This window comes from Rhinichthys klamathensis, unplaced genomic scaffold (assembly GCF_029890125.1).
Source record: "Rhinichthys klamathensis goyatoka isolate OS25496 unplaced genomic scaffold, OSU_Roscu_1.1 h1tg000407l_1, whole genome shotgun sequence".
Classification (NCBI taxonomy): Eukaryota; Metazoa; Chordata; class Actinopteri; order Cypriniformes; family Leuciscidae; genus Rhinichthys; species Rhinichthys klamathensis.
In genome coordinates, this window is record NW_026606908.1 from 1,103,791 (window position 1) to 1,130,766 (window position 26,976).

The 26,976-nt window shown below is 38.6% G+C and overlaps 1 protein-coding gene across 1 annotated transcript in view; it reads right to left on the reverse strand.

Moving 5' to 3' along the window:
• Nucleotides 1–26,976, reverse strand: part of ncalda (neurocalcin delta a) — a 59,807-nt gene that overhangs the window by 26,547 nt on the left and 6,284 nt on the right. The window contains exon 2 of the mRNA XM_056234889.1: nucleotides 24,763–24,840. The gene's annotated coding sequence lies outside the window, so the exon portion shown is untranslated. The remainder of the gene's footprint in view (nucleotides 1–24,762; nucleotides 24,841–26,976) is intronic.

A 26,976-nucleotide genomic window follows, 5' to 3' on the forward strand; every position in this document is an offset into this window, starting at 1 on the left:
TTTTTCTTAGTCTAACCCTCTGGAATCACACTGAACAAAGTAAAAATTAAGGATGGAAATGATATGTATTTAATGTCATGACATCAAATAAATGGCCAAGTAAAATAGACTAAAATGTAACGATTAAAAATGGAAGTGAATACCTTCGGGCCTAATAGTTTGTAACAGGACCATAAATGTAATAAATACATTTTTGATAAATGAATTTCAATGTATACCATACTGTATCTTATTCCTATGCAAGAACTCTTTTTTTTTTTTACTGTCTTACTCTTCTGGCTTTGCATAAACCATGAATAAATTTCAGTGTGGTGAACACAGGTTTTCTATCATTTGCCTGTCAAGATAACCCAAGAACGCGTGTCTAAAATGTCATGGCAGTGCATTAGATAAGGCACTTACTGCGGCACATCACACACTCCTGCACAAAATAATGCTTTTGATTTTGAAATACTAACGGTGAGATTTTAGAGCAATGGGATACTGAAACCTTGCAGTCAGATAGGAACGGCTGACTCAAGAGCAGCTGGCATTTCAAGCCTTATTCTGCAAAAATAAGGTAAGATAAGAAAATTAGGCCGATGTATTAAAGCCGATAAATAATGGACTTTTCTCCAGGTGAGACACTTCGGATGCGCACTGTTCGCCATGATGGTTTTGAATTGCTTGAAATGTGATTGTAATCACTTAGAAAAGGAAAATACAGTTAAAGTGCAACATGCAACACAAGTCTGTCATATAAGCTACATAAAAAACTAACGAGAACACTACTGTAAAAGGTTGCGAATTCTTTACGTGCCCATGTTTTAGCGTGTTGTTACGGGATAAGCGCATCCGCAACAGTTACACCTTCATGACTAGCACAGTCAAGTTTTGTGCAATTATAAGTTGCAATATTATGTTTATTTTGTGTATTTGGTTAAGTTAAATAACGCTATAGTTAAGCACTTCAGTTTACTGGCTATCATCCTTTAGCTTCAGTGCACAGCTCAAACACCGATGCACAACATTAATAACTATGATTGGGACTGTCATGTGTTGCATAAATATCTGATTCATCTCATATAGGATGCGTGTCGTTGAGTTAATTAACCCACTAACAAAGCGCTTCAGTTTACCGATGTACATTCAGCTTTTCAGCTTCAGAACAATCACCTCAAACAGAAATGCTAGTATTTGAAACGGTAACAAATTTAGGAGGTTTCTTTTTCAAAAAACATTGATGCATTAATAATAATAATTAGCAGTTTTATTTATTTTTCACATTTTCATCAACAATATGGTTTAATTAAAACTATTTCATTATTGTCCATGCACAGGCTATTCCATTTTATCGATTGCACATACATTTTGATTCTTTATACGTGTTGTCCAATGCCTTGTTTAAATTATTAAAGCATTATTTTATTTCTTAGTAAGGCAATAGATTTTTAAAATGTTTATTAAGACAGTTTAAAAAAAATCAAAAATGATTTAAGGAGTTAAGGAATCTTACACATTAAGCACAGATCTAATTTTACCTTCACTTCCTGAGCACCTGGTCCAGATTACATCTGTTTACACGGGCTTTGAGCAACGGGAAAAGCGCTACATAAATGTAACAAATTATTACATCCCCTACCAAAGGCATATGCTGCTACTGGAAAACCAAGAATGCTTCCTCAATGACCCACCAACATTTGGTTGTTAAACATGAACTTATTCTTCAAACTGATGATCCTCTGATAGGCCAGGATGAAATTTCTCACACTTGTAAATGTGACAAGCTTGCCAAAAATGAAAGGACTACTACAGGATTATTTTAATCTGGACACAGGAGGATGAGGGGTTGGTCCTTTATTGAAGGAAATGGACTCTGACATTATTAAGGAACACTTGATTGAGCCCTTCACTAACACAGAGTTGGTGGCTCAGTGATAGTTGCCAATTAGGGATCCTCAGATCAGGATTTTTGCAGCCGATAGAGACTACAGATTTCTTGTCATCATGATAGGCCGATACTGATCACGATTATTCAAGCTTTATATAAGTGATATGTAAGCTCTCTGTTGACTGTCATTGTGAACTGGTTATATTTACAGTAATGCTGTAATTGTTGTTTTAATTAAGATTCAAATAAGCACATCAAATATTCATTTTACAATGAACATTTTAATAGCACTATCCATGTTAGGATACTTTGGCTTATTAAAGAGCCTACAAGACTTTAAAACTGAACAATTGCAGGCTGTCAATCAGTGCAGTGCAGTTACATTGTTAAGACAGAAGGGGGCGCAAGGGACTGTCTCTATGAGTGAGCCATCATTAAACCATTCATTCAACTAATAAGCTTAAAAATGGTGATTCATTCATGAATGTAAAGTTGTTGAAATTGATTTAACTGAGTGCCAACGTTACAAGGCTCAAATCGATGAGCAATGCATCACCTGGGTAATGCTGAATAGCTGAATAGAGATCAATGCATTGAACAGCGCTGACACCAGTCATGGGAAATCCCCTTAAACGTTTAAACAAGGATACCATGACAAAGATATCGATATTCATCTTCTGTCAACTGATGGCAAACTAACATTTGTCGTCGAACCATAGCCACACTGCCTTAAATAGCCTGCGAGTATTAAACCTTTAACACAACCACTCCGGGATATTCAGATCTGCATTGGCGCTGCCGCTGAGCCATGAAGCAGCTGTCATGTATAAAACAGCTTCAGTCTTTTCAACCACACAGTATCATCCTTTCTGTTACAAATATTCTTATCACAGAAGTACTGGGATAAGTTTATAGTTCAGATATAAACACTGCCTACGGTAGCGGTCAAAATAGATTAAATCCCCCATAGAAAGTAAGATGGCGCTTCAATTAATGCTTGTATCGATTACATCTTTTACGCCAACAGGTGGCGACAACTGACTGTTAAAAAATGTATTTGTCATTGAATCATTCATTCAAGAGATTCGGGGGGAAAAAACTCTGACTCAAAAACACTGATTCATTTAGTAATGAAAGTATTTATGAGTCATTGAATCATTAATTCAAACCAAGTTATTAAAATGATTCAGATTAATTGAACATGTTTTGGCGGACAAAAGACGCATGTCTGAAATTTGCTCAGTTTTTACACACCCCTGAAAAGGCCACATGCTCCAACATGAAACTTTGACATGTGCCACTCAAAAATGAGAAGAGAGCAGAAGGTTCCTCAGGTGACACCCACAAAGCGTTTGACTTTACTGGTCCTCACACCTCACCATTCTCATTCAGTCATCAATTTACCATCCATAATCTAGTTTTCCACTGGAGCAGTTACCCGAGTTTTTCCTTGTATTATATGCACTATATGGAATTTCCACACAAATGCTCTTTACACTCACTGAACTAACCTTGAAGATACATCACTGCAATGGAAAAACAAGTTTTAAGGTGCACGGATCCTGTGTTCATTATACTGGCATGCGTTTTATGCTTAGGCCTATTAAAGACAAAACCGACTATGTTTAGAGTATAGCCTACTCACAAAGACCGAAATTGACAATTTTGCGTGTTAAAGATGAACTGAAAAAAATTGACGTTGATAACGTGTTGTTTATGACAATTAAAAGTAAATTACACTAAAAAAAATTATTAAAAATATCAATATAGCTTTTTTTAAGCAACACAAAAATTGCGCTTGTTACGCTGGGAGTTTCGATGACGTCACTGGCATGGTAGGACACGCAAAAGGTGCATAGGCAACAGCTGCAGGTCCTAATACACAGACGAAAATGAGCACTTTTAACGGCATGGGTTACGCATTTGAACCTGTGAGGGACAGTCCAGTAGTTTCTGACTACCACCACCACATGGAGGATCAGTTTCAGGCTCCACATAGCCTACAGCACAGGATCGTTTGGGGCGAAGTGACTGGTGTGGGTGTGTGAGCTGCCGGAGCATGGACACTGCACCGGAGTCAATCTGTTGCAGAGAACAACAGGCTCTGTTACAAAAAATGTCTATCTTAAATGATTTCTTGAACGCAATGGCCGATCAGAAGCAAAACATATAACTGTGATTGGCTACATCACTCAACGCGATGTTAAAGCGTTGTTATGAATAGAACGTTATGAATAGAAACTCTGGCTTGTAAATCGTTTCTATTTTGTTTTAGTTGTTCTTGTTGCTTTTCTGCAACAGATGAATAAAAATCTATTATTTTTTATTCATAGATATTTCTAGTTCGCGGGAGCCCCGCGAATCGTTTTATTTATAACCCGCACACACAGAGTGAGTGCATAACCGCCCGCGCTCGCACTCGGAGTCTCGGCCATCAGATCTAGTCCCGCGCGGCCGCACCCCTGTAGTGAGTGTCTGGCTTGCACTGTTGGTAGTTTAGCCACCATCGTAGTTACATAAAATCTAAATAGTCTAAATAAATTACATGCAAACTATTTGAGCTGCATCCATTTCCATTATTATAGTGTCAAATACATAATTTTGCCATTGATATTTGGCATCATGCACAGAAACGCAATCATTCCCACAATGGGCATACAGCGTTTTAGAATGAACCACTGTGTGCCCATCTTCTTGGACACCTGCTATGGAGATGTGTTAGACCATTGAGGTGTGCAGGTTGTACAGTCGTGGACGCACATAGGTTTATATGAAAGTGCGTGGGCAGCTGCACTCCTACGAGTGTTTCAGTTCTCCTCCTCACGGCAGAGACGACTGTCACGACTTTGCCCACTCACACAGCAGAACCTCCTATTTCATTTAGGCAGGCAGGCAGGGAGGGAAGCAGAGATGCAATTGATGTATTTGTAACAGTGTTGCTGTTCATCATGTGGCGCCTAACCAACCCCCCGCCACCACACCTTACCCAGAGTGCAGATGGTCACGAAACAATGAAAGAATGAGTGATTCATCCCTCTGCAGTGGTTCTATTCTGTCAACAGAGCCGCGTGGGTGATGCCTTTTACGATTCAATTTAGAGTAACGCACATGGACAGGCATGTTAAACACTGCTAATGACTTCTGGATTTGAACATCTTGGGTACCTATGCTTTAGTGTTGTCACGATACTGGAATTTTTAACTTGGATACAATAACTTGAAAAATATCGATATTTGATACCATGGGGAAAACAGACTTCATATCAAATAAATTTGATAATTTTTGTAATTTTGTTGCAATAGCTTTACAGTACAGGGATGAATTGACATAACAAGTAAACAGTCAGTAATAAAATAAGAACAAATAAACTAATTGCACAAATAAAGGTAGCACAAATAAATACAATAGAATCAAGAGGCAAATGAAAAACATTTTTCAGGTGGGTCTAACAGCAGTATTCAGGTAAGAAATACTACAGAAATTAAATAAAGTACTGGATACTGGATAGTCTTCATTGCAAAAATGAAATAGATTAATGCTTACAAGTACAAGGTAAGTTACAAAAGTTATTCAGTCAAAGAGCAAAGTGTGATTTTTTTCCTTGTCTTTTGTTCTCTGATTAACATGGCAGACAGCAGCAGGAATATCAGGCTGCTGTCACTTTAAGAGTTTATGCACGGATCCTATTTACTGTTACCCAACATTTGTTTTCTATCTCAATTAATTATTCTAAAAATGATTTCCTGAATACATGCCAAGACTTAATTTTGTGTGTATTTGCCCTTTTAAGTGCAATAAGCCCCGAAAAGTAAAACATGTGGTACTCATGAGCGGTTTGAGAGGCGGCTTTACGTGTGTGGCACTTGTATAGATCAGTGGTGCGGAGAGTTTTGGTGTGAGCATGAAACCTGCATGAATGAGTAAAATTATGCGACTGTAAGGATACAGTGGTATGACACAACACATCATATCACTGTATCCTTTCTGAACATTTGTATTGAAATATCGTACATGGGTTGCTCTGCTATAAACTGCACTAACCGACACTGTAGGACTAGGAGTACTTCGCTCCTTTTTTTCCGGTAATTGATATTCCACTACTATTTCACGTAGTTAGCACTATTTAGCATCAATGTTTGTGGGCAGTGGCACTGCAACAGTTAGCATTAAATCGCCTCAGATAAGTTAGCGTCCGAGGTACTTTACCTATGTTTATAACTGACGTTTGAAACACTGTAAATGCGTCTGCCAAATGAATAAATGACTGATCTGCGAGCTAGTTGGCTGCACGTCAGAGGCGCCCGCGCCATTGGATGTGCAGTTGCCGCAGCACAGCCTATGAGCGAGCTATGCAGCTGCAAATGCATTTTACATAATAGGCTTCAGTAAATCGAGGAAAAGGAGTTTCAACATAAGAATGATACTGGCTGTAAAAAGTAGCCTAGTCTGCCAGTCGATCTTGTAACGGTACAGATAGCTGAGGCTGCTTGGCTGAAGAGGTGCGTCCACCGGCCGGCTCAGTCTCACACAAAGCCCGCCCTTTTACCCATATATGGATTGGCCAGAAGGTGGGCGGGGTTAGGATTTCCCAAGATTTTCAAAAGATGGCGCCGCCCATACCCCCATAAACGGCCTCAAAACCGTTATTCAGAAAGTCTATGGGTGACGTCACAGACGCTTTGTCCATATTTTTTACAGTCTATGGTTCTCGCTCGCTCTTTTCTCAGACTGTAAATTGTCAATGCATCGATACTGCAGAAAAGGATTATTTGAAACGTTTTGGATATTTCAGTACCTATACATATTGAAATATTGATCATTTTGACAACACTACTATGCCCACATGTGGCAAACCCTTGAGAAAATATCCTCAATGGTATTGGTCTCTGTAAGTGCAGTACTGCAATTCTGAGACATCTGATATAAAGATTCCTATCAAGTCCAGGAGTGGAGATATTATATATAAGATTAACCTGAAAGACAGTAAAAACCAAATGAAAGTCTCTGCCAACCAGCCTCCTCAGCAGTAGATTACATGGATATGTGAATGTCTGAGCAGACTTTGACCGTGTGGTGCAATAAAAAAAAAAAAAAAAAATTTATATAATACAAGAGCTGTTATATTTTTCCGACATTGGCAGAACAGGAGCACACGTTTTCCCTCATGTCATATTTTAAGTTGACACCACACAACAAAATAAGGAAGATTTGTTATAAGATTTTAATCAGTGTGATATAGACCATAAAAAAAAAAGTTTTCCGGAGAGTTGCTAGAGAGTGAGATTTTTCAACCTTGGAAAAAAAAGAAAAAAGATTGAATGGACTAAACTCGTGATGAATTAATGATGAAGCATGAGTGTAATGGGGGTGCCAATATGTGAGCCAATGTATTTGGCATTAATGGAGGAAAAGCATCCAGTATGTGGGAGGAAAGAGAAGCTGTGGTGGTTTAACATAATGGACAAGGTTGGCGGTTTTACACCGTCATTGCTGGTCTCTGTTGCAGGTCAGTGTTTCTTTGTCAGGTTTTATTGAACAGCTCTGCGGTTTTAAATGGAACTGTCCTAAACAATTCTTAAAACAAGCCCTATTTTATAGATATTTGATAGTATACCAAACTGGTTTAACAGGTTGATTTCACACAGTAAGATGACGTTTTGTGTTATGCATTCAGGAAACCGTGGTCTGCTCCCACCCAATAAAATAATCAAAAATTTACTCCAGAATTTTAAAGTCAAATCAGTGTAGCAAATATAGGTTTAACAAGTATTAAAAAAAGAAAAAAACCAAACTTTTTTTGCAGCAAAGTAGCACACTCCCCTCTGAGTGTAAAGACCTTTGCCAAAAACTTGCTTCTGTTATGCATCAGGACTGTTTCGCCAGCTTAAGAGGGTAAGTTCAGAATCTGTTTTATGTGGTGTGTGAAGTCAGGGCTGTCAGCACCACTTAGTGTCAGCACCCTCTCAACAGTGTCTCTCGCTAGCGGTCACCACACTGCTGGTTTCACCCATCCCAGAGTAACAGTGAAAAGGCCAACTTTAAACATAGCTGAAATAAATTTGAAATTACACTCTTAAACTTTTCATGAACATATTAGGTAACTCAAAACTTTCTGTTAAAACGGTCCAAAAAATGTAAAACATTTAAAACATTTTCAGGGAAAGTTGCCAAAGCTATTAACATTTCTTACCACAGACTGTTTCAAAACAGCCCAGTCTCACAAACCAACCCACATCACACAAGTAAATGCTGTATAATGAATAAAAAAGAAAAAGATGAAACTGGATAATGTTCTAACGCAAAGTACCATGTCTACACAACTCTATTGTTTGTCCATCAGACAAAGTCTTTACTAGGACTGCACCATCAAATCGCAATTATGCTGTTGTGATTAATACAAAAACTACTTGAACACAGACTGTAAAACTGACTTATAGTGCAGCCAGACACCAGGGGGTGATCAAAATGTGCTGGTTTCACTTTTCAGGATGTGTGCGGCCAATTGCTTGAAAATAATAAAACGTATTAATTCCAATAGGATCCTCACATTTTAATACACTAACTTGCACTTTATCATTGGCCGATCAGAAGTGATTCAGAAGGGTTAGTTCACCCAAAGATTTAAATTGTCATTTACTCGCACTAATATTTTTTCAATGGATGGGCAAAAATTATGAAAATGTTAAAAACATTTTTATCTGTATTATCTTTATTTCTATATTTGTGTTTTGAAGGTGAACGGAAATCTCATGGATTTGGAACGACATGAGGGGTCGGGTTAGTAATTCAATTAAAGAATTTTTTATTTTTAGGTGAACTAACCCTTTAACCCTTGTGCATTCTTATGGACACTTTTGTCCTTTTCAGTTTTTTTTTTTTTTTTTTTTTTTTTTTTTAATCACTTAGCCTGTGTTAATTAGCCTGGTTAAAACCAGACCATTCTCAGTTGTAACTGAGTTATGGTCTGGCAAAGCTTCATAGACAAATCATTTCTAAAGGGGCGTCACCAACGGACGTAGCTCAAATGCCTCTGGGCGCAATTGGATAGACCTAAAACCAGAGTCATAAGCCGCGTTTCCACCGCAATTACCAGGAACTATTTGTCCCAGGAACTTTTTTCATAGGAACTTTTTTTGCCCCAGAACGGTTGCTCACTGCGTTTACACCGTGGACTAAAGTACCGGGAAGATTAATCTGGTGACGTTGAACTGCGTGCGACTGCTCCTCCCAGTCTGCGCGTACTTGTTTTGAGTTTTAAGTATTGAGGAGATTCAAGCTGTGCTGTTTTTGTGTGCGATCTATTGGTTTACTAACGAGGTAATTAACAAAACGGCAGAAAAGAGACGAACACTAATACCAAAGCGTATTCATTTCAGAAAGCTCGTAATGCTAGATAGACAACGTTTGTTATCAGCTATAGCGGACATGACCGTGAGATGGATGGGACGAACGCGCGCCATCCGGCAGAGAGAACAAGGTAAAAAAACCAATCAGCATGTTCAGCGCACAAGTCCCACCCCGAAAGTTCCTGAACTCTGAAAAAGTACTACCTCGGCAGCAGGGACTTTCTGGGGGGGAAATTTTTACCCGGAACTTCATTTAGACCCTGGTTCCTGCGGTGTAAACACACGGAGTACCACCCCAAAGTTCCTAGTTCCTGGGGAAAGTTCCTGCGGTGGAAACGCGGCTATAGAGAGAAAGAGTTGCGACACTCCCATAGACCGCCATAGGAACTTTGGAATGCGGAAGTAACGCGTGTCGTGGAGCGGCCAATAGTTCCAAACACTGATAGTTTCTCCATTGAACCCCATTCATTTCAGTGCTTCCGAAGTACGCTCGCTGGTAAATTAATGAAATTACTGTTTTTTTTTACTTTTACACACATTGGCCGACCTCTCGTGAATCTAGTCTGTAGTTATATTTTATGTAGCCAGTTTTAGTAAATGTTTATTGGAAGATAATAGGTTAATTGCAGCTATAGCTTACGTGACCAACACTTCACTAACGTTAGCTAACTTACGGTAACTGATGTATATAATATATAATATATTTTTAATAATATTTTATATACATATATATATATATATATATATATATATATAGCCTATATATAATATTATATATACATACACACACACACAATTCATTTATTTAAATGGGTTAGGGTTATCCATATATGTGCTTATATGTATTTAGGAACATAGTTAATTCACTCATTAACTATCTCTCCAGTTTAATTTTATGAAGAATATTTTTCGGTTGAATATTTACCGAACATTGCTGTATTTATTCGTTGCTTTCTACGTTATGGGAGCAGTCTGTTTCCCTCCTAAATCATTCATTTGTACATGCACAGCGTAATTATTTATATTTTATGTTGGTTGGAGTTCTGAACGGACTGCAGACCTCTTTGCGTGATCACGAAGGTAGGCTAATGGCTGAATCGGAATTTATAAGCAAGATCACGGGAATCAATAGCCTAATACAGCCCAGTTGTGCTAAAATAAATATCATGAGACGTCCATCATCAGACGAATGACATGGAAAAGTTAAGTTAGAGCCGCTAAAGCCAGTGCTACTACCCATGCGAACATGAACACTAAGCTTTTCCCTCCAAAAATATAGCCTAAAACTTATCTAAGTTGTCACCCTGCCTCTCCAAATGCAAAACTGACATTAACAAAATGCAATAACAGCTGAAAAAGTACTTGGGTGTGTGTTTTATTTTATATTTACCGTTTAATAATGCAATCGCTGCTGTCTGTCCATAGAAGAACATGACAGCCCGCGTACGTTTTGGAACTATTGGGGCTTACATGAACCACGTGACAGCCGTCGCGGCGACATCAAAGCGTGTCGCAACTCTTTCTCTCTATGGCTCTGCCTAAAACTAATCAGAGCGATGAAGGAGATGACTTATGCAGAGCGATGTTCGTCTGTTATAGAACAACTTGAATAAACGAGCAGACACTGATTAGCTACTTGCTCTACGTTTATTTAAAATTAACAGCAAGACAACTAGAAGTGAATGTGCTTTCCATTAAATAAATCAGACACAGTAAACAAAACCTTAACAAAAAAAAACTTGTGCGGTGAGACGTACATGCTCGGGCAGATTCGGCTTGAAGTCGTTCATCCTTGGACGCGGCGCCGTGCGCGCTGCTACAAAAAAAGCCTTGCGCACAGCCAAGCGAAATGGGGTGTTGCGCACCGAACGCGGCATTTTTGCCGCGTGCACCTTCGCGCTCGTGTGGACGCGTCGAGTATAAACAAGGCCTTACTCCGTTTTAATCCCAGGTTCATTTAACTATAAAATGATGAAATCTTTGTTAAGAGGCTTTCATTCTGTTGGCAAGGCTTCAAAATTTTAACCATTTTTTTTACCAGATGGTGCCATTTTTCCAGGTTTGGCCTATAAAACAAATATCGCTTTATTCCTGTTTTCTGCGTCGGCATATTATAGAGCCAATTGGATAAATTGTGCAACGATAATTGTGTGGGTGTGTTGGTATGGTCTGAGTGTGGTTTGTATGTGTGTAATAAAAAAATGTGTGTGTTTGTGTGCTTGTAATATTTGAGAGAGAAAAACTCAATTGCAAATCTAAAATCCAATCACTGTGTGCACCAGTGGAGTTTTGCTGGCACCCAATGGGGAAAATCTGTTACTGCGCCCAAACAAACTCTTACCGAAAGCTAATTTTTTGAGATATCAACCTCAAATTTAGAACACAACTTATTTAGATTTATCGCTTTGATTTTCTTGCCGTTTTAGAGTTCAACTTGTTTTATAAAATATATATTTTATATAAAATCATTTACATAAATAATTGTCAAACTATATCACTTTTTTTTTTACTTCCGCAGTAATCTGCCAAGGGTCTTCTTTAAAATGATACCAAACTTAAGTCTGTGCTCCCAAGCTTCACATTTTTATGACAGTTTTTTGACAGACATTTTTGTCCTCTATGTACCTATGTGTAACTTTTTTTAATTGATGCACAAGGGTTAAATAAGTCCATAAGCCATTCAATAACAACCAATACTAATAGGAGAAGTTTAAACTTTAAGTCTGTTTTGCAGATGCATGTTTCACTTCTGTTTGTGGTGGAAGAAACAATACGTGACAATCACAAAGAAGCATTATCTTGTGTGTCTACTGGTATGGAAGAAAAGCAGCACGTCTTCATGGTGGCACAATAAGCTCTTATCTCAAAAGATTCCTCATAATACAACCCCTTTCCAGTGATGTAGTTACCCATAGCCTTTTCATAAATGGGCAAACATTGTTGACACTAAAGTGTTTGATTAATACCACACTGTAAAAATTGAATCATGGGTCTTGTAATTTTCAATAAAAAAAATAAAGGTGATAATTAAAAATATTGTGTATATTTTATTAAGAAATTGTCGTTCAGTGTTGTATAGAAAATATTGAGAACATTTCACTAATAAAACCAAGAGATACATTTTAATTTTTTTAAGGAAACACACAATTTTGAGGCTTGAATTGAGGAACCGATTAAGCTGATAAAATTAAGGAAAAGGGGCTACCAATTTATTTAGAGAATTAGCTCAATTATGCGGTTTTATTTAGAGACACCATTGTTAGTTTCCAGCATGCTTTGCACATGGGTGGTAATGGAGAGGAAATTGAAATTAAGTGTTATTTTATGTGTTTTTGAGTAAAGGGAAACATCTGTTAATGTTTAATGTTCAGTTATGTTTGACATTTGAAAGAGTTTCTATTATGTTGAAGTTACATTACCATTGTGCAGAAGAGTAGGGCTTATAGCAGTGTTTCTCAACCTCTCCTGCAGGGACCCCCTGACAGGCCATGTTTTTGTTTTAACTCTGAAATGGCACACCTGATTCAAGTAATTAAAGGCTTAATGAGTAATTAGAGTAGGAATAGTTCAATTAATCAATTAGTCAACTACTCATTAAGCCTTTAATGACTTGAATCAGGTGTGCCATTTCAGGGTTAAAACAGAAACATGGCCTGTCAGGGGGTCCCTGCAGGAGAGGTTGAGAAACACTGGCTTATAGTAAGGTTGTGAATAACTGCATGTATAGATACTTTGAAGCATGATGCTTTGTTCGTTGAGCAAAAACTTTGTTATAATGCTAGTGCAGTAACAAGTTTGGTTATGTGCTGTGTTAGCGGCATACAGACTTTTAATAATGCAATATAACTCAAATAACTCAGGTTATTTCCATTCACTCTAATTCACACACTTTTGAGTGTCAACTTAAAATAAAAAAGCATATTTCACTAAAAAAATTAAATTCATTATCAGACTAAATAATTAAGGGGATTTTACATGATTTATTCAGGTAGATTCCATGAAAGAAATCAAGCCTTAACCACTCAAAAATATTATGTGTAATACCATTTTTTTTTTTTAAATTAAATAGCAGTAACAGTGCATCATTACATTTTCCATAATTTATTTACAGGGTATCTGCAGGTTTTTTTTTAATCAAATTTAAGGATTAAGACTAGAGGTGGGCATAGATTAATTTTTTTAATCTAGATTAATATTGAAATTAATCTAGATTAAAATGGCTCATTTGAATTCTCCCGAAGGCATTCAGAATATGTGTGCAACCCAAATAATGACTAAAAGTAAGTCTTTGAGAATAGTTTGCCTCGCGTAGGGATGTGCTTTTCTGCCAAAAATGCCATTCGACAATCGAGGAGCAAAAGTCGAATATCGTAAAAAAAAAAAAAAAAAAAACCCCGCAATGACAGAAAGGGAGGCCAATTTCATCTTTAGCGATTTGTCATCAAACAAACTGTTTATTAATTGAACAAGTAACATGTTTTCGTCCTTTTTTTTTAACATAGTAGGCTAATTGGAAGAAGAAAAAAAACAATACGCACGACAGTCCGTTTTTGCATCGCCAATGCTCGTAGATCAAAAAATAATGTCATCATATGTCGTCCTGTGGAATCATTCATTCACAGACAGCTTACGAAGATGTTCAACTAATAAAGATCTTCATCGCTGGCAAAAATATGATGCATTTGCAGATTTGCATTCACTAGACTAGACTGTAGATCGGCCACTTCATCCAACGCTCTTGATGCTCTTAAATCTTCCTGTTTCGACTCCGAGTGTGAATTGAAAGCGCTTCAGACGATTCAGTGCGCGAGGAACTGAACAGATCAACTGATTCGCGAACCGATTTAGACAGATCATCTGACAACTTGTTTGATGAAGTCTTTGAACAGAATCGACTCAAAAGAGTGATTCATTTGTAAATCTAAATGAGCATCGCTCATGCCCATACAAAGGACACAGCGCGCTTGGAATAAACTCATTTAACAACGTATTGCATTAAAATAAAGTAACGAGAGGAACGTCGCCCAACGTAACAAAGTAAAAATACACCTTGTGTCCCTGACAGGAAAATACCCTACTGCGCGTCCTGTGACAGTAGGCGCGGCGTCATACTACACATTAGAATTGCGCGAAAATATAACGATATTCGAAAAAGCTTTTTATGATCCCAACCCAACTTTGATTAACGGCGATATTTTTTTTATCGCCCGATAAGAGTCTCACGTTAACGCAGCACGTTAACGCCGATAACGGCCCAGCACTAATTAAGACCTTTTTAAAGGGTTAGTCCACCTTAAAAGGATATTTCTGTAATTAATTACTCACCCTCATATCTTTCCAAACCAGTAAGAGAAGATCTTTTTGATGAAATTAGAGAGCTTTGCTTTCTGTCCCTCCATTGATAGCTACGCAACTACCAATTTCAAGCCCCAGAATGGTAGTAAAGACATCATTAAAAGTAATCCATGTGACTCTGGTGGTTTGACCTCAATCTTATGAAGCGACGCAAGTGCTTTGTTTGCATAAAAAAATATATAAATAATTTACCAATTTATTTACAAACTATTAATCTCCAACGCGCGTTCACGCAACAATGTCTACTCTCGCGTACCATATACACATGTACGCTTCATGGTGCTCTTGTGAACATGCGATTAATATTTTGTAAATAAAGTGGTAAATTATGTTTTTTGCGCAAAGCAAGCACTCGCATTGCTTCATAAAATTGAGGTCAAACCACTGGAGTTACATGGATTACTTTAATGATTTGGTTCCAAAGATGAACAACAATATTATGGGTTTGGAATGACACGAGGCTGAGTAAATGACAGAATTTTCATTTTTGGGAGAATTAACCCCTTAAGTCCTGCACAAATAAAATGAATTCCATGGGGTGGGGTAGAGCTATAATAGTCTCAGCCTCAGACGTCACGCCCACGGAGCGTTGGCTAAACGTCTGATGCATATGGTACACTTAACTGGAAACACTTCAGGAATGTCGAAGTCGTCATCTGATTGGTTGAATTTTATCGGATTTCCGGGGGGCGCGAGTGTCGCGTTTATTTTCGGTCTGCCGGGAAACAAAGCGCAGACGTGTGATTGCGGTAGAAAAACTGTTGTGTTTACATGAGTGACAATGAGCATTTATCAAGATCAGCTAAACGTAGGATTCTCAAAAGTATGCAAGGTTCACGGCATAGACTCTTGAAGTTTTCTTCTCCTTCTTTGATTTTCTATGCTGACTGACTTGTTGCACGCCGGTCTGTTGTTGTGGGGACATTTCCACACACCGAAACGTGACGCTGAACGAAACGAACTGTAATTGGTTGTTTGACATGTCGGTCAAACGGCCTTATGGGCGGGCCTTGGCCAAAGAAAGCTGCTATGAATTCCAGACCTTCAGCCGTCAGTCTGAAGGTCTGGCTACGCGAGACTAGAGCTATAGTAACATCCAAACCATAAAATGACTACAATATAAACAACTTTACAATTCAATGCAAACATTTTTACATCCCTCCCCGGCAAGTGGCAACACAGTCGAATCTTCCTGAATTATCTGCATAGGGCAAAGTCAGCAGTACATAGACCTGTACTGTCAAACCTGAAATGTAGATCCTTGCCACTTGTCGGTTCAGAAGGAAAGTTAGGTTGTTTGCCTGCCATTCTCGCTCTGTCTGCACAGCGTATGTGAAACGCTCTGATGATGTACAGTACGATGTGTGCGTGAACAGGCTGCGCAGTGGTAGTCAAAAACACTTTGACTGACAGGGAACACATGGTATCATTTCATTTTTGAACAAACATTTTATGGTCCTACGCCATCCATGCTGCTGCACTTTTTTAGAAATGTGACGGGTTTGGTCTGGTGCACTTTGAGAGTTCAAAATAAAGAGCTCCAACCCATATTCAGTGACCAAATTGAACAAAGAAAAAAGTCTGTGCATTGACTTGTACCTGAACTTTAAAGGGGACTGACACCTTTTTAGTAGTGATAGTCTCTCAGTCTACAATACATAATAATTAGGGCTGTCAGTTAAACGCGTTATTAACGGCGTTAACGCAAACCCATTTTAACGCGATTAGTTTTTTTATCACGCGATTAACGGTCTTTTTGGCCAAGCAAACTTTGTCGTTTTTTTCACATGGTTTTGCAACCGGACGTGGCATGCGCGACGTTTTGTTGCTTCGTCGACCAAAGCGCAAGAGCAGCGGCCCGCACACCGCGGTCAAAATTAGAAATAGTTCAACTTTTACCGTTGTGACGATTACCAGCGCAGCCAATAGAAACGTTTTGGCATCCAAAAAGTTTTGAAAACTGGCGTAGCGCCGCGCATTCCGCGTCCTGTCTGAAAGCACCGGATCTAGCTAGACCGGAAACACACTTGTTGCGAGCCGGCCAAATAGTAGGTTAACGTTACGTTTTGAGTGGATGACGAGCGCGAGACGCGAAATGGATGCCAATAAGATTTTGAATTAAAAGTTTACTTTTAAAAAGTTGCCAAATGGTCCCATTGACAAGACCAAAGTGACTGTTTTGTCGTGGTGAACTGAGCTATCGTCATCGCAGCACGTCCAGTCCTTGATGGCCAAGCTCACACACAGCTGATGCGAATTCTCCGCCCCCTCGTCAATATCAGTACCTCGTCATATTTCTTTCATCCTTTTATTGATGGACTGTTACATTGTGTGAGAGATTATGTGCTCCAAGTGAGAATGTTAGTGTGAAATTGAACACAGTATATGTCAATGTTGTTTTCAATAAAAAAACATTTGCACAAAGCAAGCCGATCCACTTTTCCATGTTGATAAGAGCATTAAAATTAGAAAAAAAATAATGGGACAAAAAGAAGAGACATTTAGAATAGATAAAAATGTGTGATTAATTGCGATTAATCGCGAGTTAACTATGACATTAATGCGATTAAATATTTTAATCGTTTGACAGCACTAATAATACATTTAATATTAATCCTATGACAGTAATAGCCATGTATTCTATAAACAAATGCACTGAAAAATAAATAAAACTTTCATAGTTTTGTCCTAATTACTGTACTTGAAAGAGATAAACACTTGAGCTTTTATTTTGACGAAAACTGCACTCAAGCTTTTATTTTGGCGGAAAACATGTTTAAAAACGCGTCTCATTACAAATCTATCGAAATGCGGTAATTGTCAACTATGCAGATGTGAAAATATGCATAACTAGTGTGCCCGCTACGTTCCCAAATGCACGCTAAACTCAGCACATGCACAGATGGATTTGATAAAGACACAAATCCTTATCAAGCTTTTGACTATGTAGTTTTGTTTGATAGCAATGCCGCAAAACACGACATTAAAGACCTTTTATGTTATTATTAGGAGTGGGAATCTCTAGGCACCTCACGATTCGATTCAATAACGATTCAGAGGGCTGCGATTCGATGCTAAAGCGATTATCGATTATCTGAATCTTTTTTTTGTGTGTGTGACTATAAATACTTTGCTTTAAAAGTACCAAGTAATGATCCATAAAGATTAACGTACAATATATTTTATTAACATTGCAAAGAACCAACAGGAAAATAAAAGTGTGCCTGAACTAGCAGCATAACGTTACTTGTAGTAAATTAATAATATAACAACGACCGGTACAGCCTAGTGTTTTTCCTCCTCTGGGTGGAAACGTGTCATATGGCTTCTCATATTTGATGTGTTTCCGAAATATTTTAGTTTTATTCTACAAAGCTTACAGATAGTGTGGCTCTTGTCCAGCTCCTTTCCCCCTTCAACTTCATAGAAGCCAAAATATCTCCACACGTCAGCTTTTGACGAGGAGGGTGTTTGGATTTTTGGATTTCCCACCTAGCCATCGCGTCTCTGTTATGTGCACACCACAGACAGTCTGGGCACTGCTCTTCCGCGCTTCAGAGTTCCGTCTTTTGCGTTCCGTCAATATCTATAAAACAAATTTTTTTTTTTTTTTTTTTTATATTTGTGAATCGATTCAGAATCGTCCACGTCCGCATCGCGATGCATCCAAGAATGCAATTTATGTTTAAATATATTTTTGGGCCACAACAGTCTAGCTAATGAATGCGAAGCACTGAAATCTATTTGTGGCGGTCAATGTTGATATTGTGGTGGGCCGCCACAAATAAATCAATGTGTGGGAAACACTGACTCACATTAAACCATATGTCAACCTTTTCGCAAATTTAAGACCTCTTGAAATGATCATTTAGAATTTTCTTATACCATTTAAGATATGTAAAACTTTTTATGGCTTTGTATTTAATCAGAGGTCAAACATTCTCAATGTTGAATGAAAAAGTGTCAGTGCTGAAAACGTCCACCACGCATTCTATCCACATAATATCCAAATACATCAAACCCAGGTTTTGCCAAGTCAACACCTTGTGCTGTAGGGCTGGGACGATACACCTATCTCCCGATTCGATCACGATACTTGAGTGCCGATTAGCCTGGCTAACGTCAGACCACGTCTCATTGACATTGAGACGTGGTCTGGGAACCACGATCATTTTCTCGTATTTGAGGCGTGGTTTACGAATGTCCAGAGCCATTTATTGAGTGCTACGAATGTCTATCAAATGCGCCTGTACGTAGCTCATAGCCAATCGTTTCAATTATACCAGATGACGTATGTAGAGCGAAAGACATTAGACGAGGAAGAAGACGATGGGTCAGAGATTTATTTGCGTTCTAAACTACTTAGAACAATATCCAAGGCTGCATCGAAAGGTAACTTCGCGTCTGCTGCCACGTTTGATCCATAGGTATAAACAAACTGCTTCGGTGTGTCGCATAGACGTCGTCATCGTCTTGCTCCGCTCTGTGATTGGTCCCCTCGCGGAGGCGAAAATTTGGTCCATGGTATCCAGACTGCCTAGCAGCGTGAATAAAATCGTGCTGTGCAAAGGCAGTATGGGGAAACCCAGGCTATAGGTGCCGATACAATATGCATTGCGATTTTTTTAAGAATTGCAATTCTACAAGTATTGCGATTCGATATTGCAATTTTTTTTAACACTAGACCATTGGGAAAAGTCAAATCATACACTTATACAGACTGTACATGATGTATAAGAGTGGCGAAACAATGTAATCGGTAAATGCGCTAAGCACCAAGTTTCTATCAAAAGCTGATTTTGATCGCTATTGTAGACATCAGTGTTCATATTTGAACTTTAAACTTTTATCCAAGTACTTCTATGATAATTTTTACTATTGCATCACAGAATAATGATACTATGAGGTTGAAAAGACTGTTTGTGAAGCCGTTTCATGCTCTCTTGTGGCAGCGCCAACACAGCTTTGAGTGTTGCGATATGATAATGTCAAAATTTAATAGACAGACGAATTGAAAGATCGCGTGGGTGTTTGAATCGAGATCAGTCTTTCAAAGATGAATCGTGCAGCTCTGTTGTCTTATCTCTCTCTCAGCATACGAGTAGCGTGAGGGCTTTTCAGTGCTTTCAGTCTCACGTCTCTTCCACGCGTCTCTTCACTCAACACTCATTTGACACATTTCATCCTCTGTTGGAACGAAAGTGGCTAACTTCTGTCAACCTCATCTACAAGCAAGGACAAAAATAAAGCAATTCAATTTGAATTAATATCGATTCTGGAAAAAAAAAAAAAAAATCGATTTTAGAATATATATATATATATAACAAAAAAAAAAAAAATTCACAATAGCTAGGTGAATCGATTTTTTCTCCCAGCCCTAATGTTCTGCAGTGAATGGTTTCAGTGTGTAGGCAGTGCTCTGGTGGCATGTGTCTGCTGACAGTTTGTGCTTAGGCTGAGTGATCTGTTATTGACTTCCTTCCAGCAGACCACCTGGAGAATAATGACATTTACAGACATCATTATTCAAGCAATGACGGCATCAGCTCAGCCTTTGATAAAACATTATCGACGTATGGCTGTCTGTATGCCTCCCACAGAGCTATTCTGCAGTTTCACTCTTGATTCATCGTTTTCTGTTCTAGATGAGCAGAAGAGTGCTTTCTTATAGTGAATCAGAACATTAAGAAAGACCTCTTCTACCCTTAAATCCTTTACCAATTCCTCACAGAATGGCAATTCATTTTTTTCCTTGTTGTCATGTTGCATTTGAGTTTTCATTGATTCCACACAGTTGGTGCAAGATGACATTTGAATGCGAGAATGGGGATGTGGCTGCGAGCTTAATTCACGTCAACATCCTTCTGTCAAGACAGAACGTCTGCATCGATGACCACAGATTTTCTCAAACAAATACCATGATTATTATGCAATAACGGAGATGACTGGACTAATGGAAACTGTGTGCCCATCAAGGACTAATAACCATATCCTAACCAAGCACAACACAGCCAGATTCCAGTGACTAGTAATATTTCTGTCCACAAAAAAAACCCTAAAAATTGAAAATGAGCCAAGACGCAAACCATAGCTAAGCAGAACAGTTTTCTCACACTTAAAACGCACTGCAGCTGTAAAGCACACATTTTCCTGACTTCACCATTCTGGTCACACATTCTTTCTAGTAGCCACCAATGATTTAGAAACTATTAAAGTTTGAGGTTTTTAAGTCAGCAGGTGTTAGTAAAATGATGACTTTTGGTTTGACAGCTCAACATCGAGTAAGAATCAGTCACACAAATGCAGGTTACCATCGCTGAGGCCTGAGTTCATGACACATCAATCCAGAGTCTCATTTAAGCCCAGTAAACATTTATGGTCACAGACATTGACGAAGTAAAACAACATGCAAAAATGTATCTGCAAATTTTTCCACAAACAAAACATCAGGTTACCACAGGTTATTGTCATGCCTATTAAACCTGACCCACATACAAAAGAACAGGTGTTCGTCAATGTTTCTACAAATTTGAGGTGTACAAAAATAGACTCTTTATTTCTGTTTGATTCATTCTTTATGATAGTACTTTGCATGGTTGCATTTAGCCCATATTTATATAAAAGTCTCAATATTAATGCTAATTTTTGTAATGCTAATGTCAAGCCTTATAATAAACAACTAAAACAAGTATTCAAGTATTTTTGAATGCCATATTAAATGTGAACTAAAAATGTATTATTTGTTACATAAATATTAATTATAGAGTACTACTTACAAGTTCTTCCAACCATATAAAGCAAAGAGAGTGCATCTAGCACTAGTCTGGGCATCAGTGCAATTCTGGGATTCAGCCAACAGCAGACAATGAGGAACTCATGACAATAAAGTACCGGCAGCAATAAAAGGTGTTGCTTTTTCAGTTTGAAATAACCCAAGGCTTTTCGACTGAGCCAAGTCTTTTAAACATGGACAGAAAAACAATGTTTCACTGCCTCATTGAAACCACCTTTTGAACCAACCCACTAGGAAAATAGTGTTGTGTGGGCTAAATCAGCAACACGATAACACGACCACTGGGTTAAATGAGATCAGCTATGGAGTTAAGCCAGGTTTTGAATGCCTCTGCTCTGAGATAAGGTGAAAAAAGATCAGGTTTAAGATTATTTATAGAACGCTGCAAGCTGTTTCTCATCTAATACCCCTTTTCAACCAAGGCAGAGCTGGTGCTGGTTTGGAGCCAGAGCCTAGTTTCAATTCGGTTCTTTGTTTTTCCACACGCAAAGTACCAGCTCCGAACCAGGAAAAGTGGTTCTTAAGTAGCACCAAATCATTGCTGGTCTACTAGAACAGAGCCAAGTAAGAACCGCTTGCGTCAGGGGCTGGGGGCGGGGTTACCGTGACCAAAAAGACGAATAGAAACTTGTGACCGCCATTTTTAAATAGCAACTAGTCGAGCTAATAGCAGCTTGATTATAATATCCGTCTATGTAAGTTACGGCGAGCTGCACAAACGCGTTGGATTCCGATGTATTTTTGCAAACCCATGAGCATCCATAGTAACGCAACGTCCGTTATTGTTGATGGCTTGTTCGAGATGCATCGGAGCGGCGCGGACCGATCGGAGCTGCGGGAGTGTTTGGAGATCATACGACTCCTTGTGCTTTTGGATCGCTTTCGCAGTGCTTTGATGTCATGCGGCGATCGATCTGCGAGAACCCGATGCATCTCGAACAAGCCAAGCGTGTTTGTGTTTGGCGCTACCGCACTAGCGTTGCTGGGCAACATGAGACGTATGCAGTGACGTAAGATCTGGCTCTGTTGTGGCTCTCTAGCCGGTGGAAAGGCAAACCGGTCCTTAGTAAGGCTTGTCAGTCGAACCAACTCCGAACCAGCTCTGGCTCTGGCTCTGAACCAGCACCCGGTTCTTGTTGGTAGAAAAGGGGTATTAGATTACAAAATTGAACTTAAACTAAATACCTCTAATAGACAACTATTTTCACTACGGTTTTACCACAAAAACGACATTCATCAAGTCAAGAATGATTTTGGAATTTCGAAACACTAGCCTATTTTGTGGAGATAGGCCTATATTATTTTCCACTGCATATGTGGATGATATTCAACATTGCAAAAACATACATAAAACGTAAATGTTACAATATACAGCATCTTATTATAATGATGGGAGTTTTACACACATGGATTTTGTTTGGATTTTCAGACTTGGCTCAATTTGCCTTCCACCATGTTTCTCCAATGCCGCATGCATTTCCATGACATCTACTTTGATGATTTGAGAATGAATTACGCATGAAGTTACTTTACCTACTGAACACACAGTAGTGTAATGCAATTTTTGAGCTTTATTTTTTCAAAGATAACTGATTAAGCATAGAAGTCAAATTAGGAGTCAAAAATAAATATAGTATAATGTTAAGTTCTGGTTTCACAGATATGGTTAACCCTGGTATAATTTTACACTTGTCATTATGCTATTTACATCTTATTACCCTGCCAAACTGTTTTTAAAAGCCTATTCACATAACACTTTTAGTGAAAAGAAGAAAGTTCACAGTTTTACCAACAGGCTATATAAGAGACTTATTGAGCTGCATTGATTATAGCGGACTTTGTGAGATCGTGATGAACTGAGATGAGTGACGTTAGGTATATTAAAGAGAGCGCTCTTTGCAGGCTTTCTAGGCGATATATAATCCATTCAGAATTTGCATAAAACTTGTTTTGTTGCATTAGTTAAGGCAATGCTTATTTATTATTCAAATTGGCTGCCCTGCCAAATCATGTATACAATATGCTTGCTTTTCTGTTCAAATTATAGTGGTTTGTGAACATAGCCGCATCATTAACAAATCATTTATCGGGAGCATTTATCTGGGGATGTGTAGGTTGTTGCTAGGCGACATGTAACTTGAAACTATTTCGTGACTTTCTATTTAAATGTGTATTTAAAGAGGAAATGGATCTCCTTAGACTTACCCTGGAGTTGGTTCACCCTCCAGCTATGTGCATAGGTATTAAACAGCTTCACATACAGTGTTTTCAACCACACTTGTTATTTCTGTCTTAAAATAATTCAAGTTATCACAGAAGTACTGGGATAAAAGTTTATAGTTCGGATAAACACTGATGTCTACTGTAGCAATCAAAATAGAGCACACTCCCTTTTGAAAGCAACTTGGCGCTTCAATGATTGTATCAAATACATTGTTACACCAGTAGGTGACAACAAGTGACTGTTAAAAAAATTGTAGCCTATTTGTCTTTAAATCATTCATTCAAGAGGTTCATCTATAAACTCTTGTGAGTCCTTTGTCAGACAAAAATGGTGGATTATGATTGGTCAGATCGCCTGTCAATCAAACTCCTTGCGAAAGGGTCAATTCATCCAGAATCATGTAGCTTTAACCAACAGGATGGCTTTTATGTTAATATAGAAAAGGTCATCAAAACAACATATTCCGAGACTTTAATGCAGGGTTTTGAGAAAAAGAAGAATGTAAACCAGAGTACAGCCTTGCAGCCAGTGAAAATAGAGCAGGCGTGAGACTTCAAGCTCTGCAGGCAATTCATGATCATGGATATGAGAGCCAGTAGGCGTAATCATTCAGGCATTGCACCATGATTTGGGCAGCGACACTACAGTGGTTTTCAGAAGAAAATTCCTGTGAAAGTCAGCTGATCTTCACCAGTTTTGAGAACACGCATTAAGACTCAGTCAGGAATGGTCAGTTATATCCCCTCACCATGGCAACAAATGTCTGTCAGCCTAAATTTGTTTGGATGGTACTGAGTTCTTGGTGTTGACAAGAAAAACTCATTATATTAAATGAATACTGCTACACATCATGACGTAAAACGGTCATTTCAGTGCTCTCAATAGACAGTCACCATGCTAGAAATATACTGATTTGAGTGACACAGGTGGGCTTTTATTTCCGTTCTGTAACTAGGCAACAGCAGCTCAAAGAAAGTTCTAAGTTATGTTCTGGAAAGAGTCATTAGTCATTACTACCTAAAAACAAATGCAACCGATTAAGTAATTCAACAACATAAACCTCAAGGTCACTTCCTTCCTTTTCTGGTTAAAACAAAACCCACCAAATGTTCTGTAACAGATTTACAGATAGATTAATGGTGAACGTTATTCTTAAAGAAACACAGATCCTCACCAAGTGCCAGAAGAAATCCACAGGCTTGACCAACTGACCGGGCTGCTTTCTTTAGCTGCCGACCAGGGATCTCTTCAACTGAAAGACAAAAGGAAAATTCCCATTAGAGAAGTCATTTGTATTAAACAAGAGATCTCAGTCAGCGGGGTGAATTACAGAAATGAGGGCAAAAAAACTATTTATTGGAAGAATGGGTTGATGCTGATTTAAAAAAAAAAAAAAAAAAAAAAAAAAAAAAAAAAAAGAGGTTATTGTCTTCTGGGTGGGTGCTCTTGTTTCTAAGCAACAGAAACCTCGACTCATCCCCTCATTGTTCTTATGTTGTTCAACAGCTACAAAAAAAATAAAAACAGAACCTAGTGCTCTGATTGTACATCTGCCATCAATTCTTCATCAGCCCTTTGATGTTTACTGAACCTGGTTTGATAAACACGTCAAACACACAAGTTATGAAATACAATATATTAGGGCTGATTTGATATTAAAATACGCAGCGCTCGACAGTGCAAACGCTTCACTCGAATTTGAGACTAAAATAGATGCCAGTGAACTGTAAAATGTGTTTAGCAGCATATGTGCAGAAGTCCCCACAGGCCCTTAAAAAAATGTTTATTTTATGATGATTTAAATTTGGGAATGGAAAACCAGGAATTGTGCAGCCTAATGTCTTACAGGGTTGCTGCACACTTTTTAAAGTCAAATTTAAGGCTTTTTAAGACCTGAAGAAACAAAAAATAATACTGTGCATTAGGGGTGTGCAATATTGACACAAGAATTATATTATTAAGTTCTGCATAATTAAGGGTGTGGCCACTTGAGTGACAGGTGGATTAGTGCTGCTGTCACTACTAGCCGTTTGTCTGCTGTCTGTTAGCCGTCACATCACCTCAGCTAATCTCGCCTCTTTGCCAGTTTTCGGTTATCCGGGACTCACGCGCTGCCAAGATGGCCAAGGCCGGCTCCGCCAACTATGGGCTTCAAAAATGGTCTTCAGAAACCTACGAGTGATGTCACGAACACTACGTCCATATTTTTTTTTACAGTCTACGTTTTGGACCCAGGCAACGGTGATGCGTGACATCAGACTTAACAAGCGGATAGAAAAGCATAGACATTTTAAATGGGGTGTAAGAAAGTATCAATACTCACATGAATATCGCAATATTATGTTTGGCGATACTGTATCGATTTTCAAAAAAACTATCAATGTTTATAGATCGATAGATTAAATTAAAAGATATATGATCAAATATTCGTAGCAGTGGCTTCATGCTCGGTTTAAACCCCGACCGATAGATGGCAGTGTTATCGCTGAAGCGCTTTTTCACCGAAAACAGTTCAGCGGAAACTCCGCCCTGCTGACGATTCTTAAGATGTTATTGGTCATGTCAATCACAGTACTAATTGCCTACACCAAACACGGATCCCTAAACCTACACATCATTTCAAACTTAAAGGGATACTTCACCTCTGGAAAGATGAATGTGTATTTAAAAAGGGTCATTTATGTAGAAGAAATGTGAAATTATTTTTGAATTGGAGCTTTCTAGACTGAGAAAAGCCAGAAAATGTATTTTTGGCTTATGTGGATGAAAGACAACAACTCCCAGAATGCACTTGCTTCGCTGCCCTAGGAGGCCACGCCTACCGGTAACAGAGCGCAGTCGTTAAACAACAAGTCTATGCTACTAGTGAGTCTCCGTGATGAGTCTGCCCGAAAATGTGTTTCGAGATCGCCCAAAATGTCCGGGATTCGGCTTTTGCGTTCTACAGTCGCCATTCATTATGTTTACTGTGGTGAGCAGGACGAGGCTAGGGCCGCGGGAGAACGGCGCGAGGCCGGTGGCGTGATTACCGATGAGCGACACCTGTGAGACGCACCGGTCTCGTATCTCTCACGGAGGAGCGGGAATTTTCTTAGCAATGTTAAAACGCACATCAACCGATCACTTGTTTAGCGTTCATGTAAACACTACATTCAGATTCACCAATCGGAATGAATTCAGTTAGATTGAAATAAAAGGTGTGCATGTAAACAATGAATGGCGACTGCAGAAAGCAAAAGCTGAATCCCGGACATCGACGGCCGGACATGTCCGGGAAAAAAGAGGATGGTAAGCCCTACTACTCAGCTTTCTCCACAGAACAAGAGCCTGCTAGCTTAGCTTCCAAAAAAAGATGGCTGACACTATGTGTTCATTCTGTGAGTGAGAT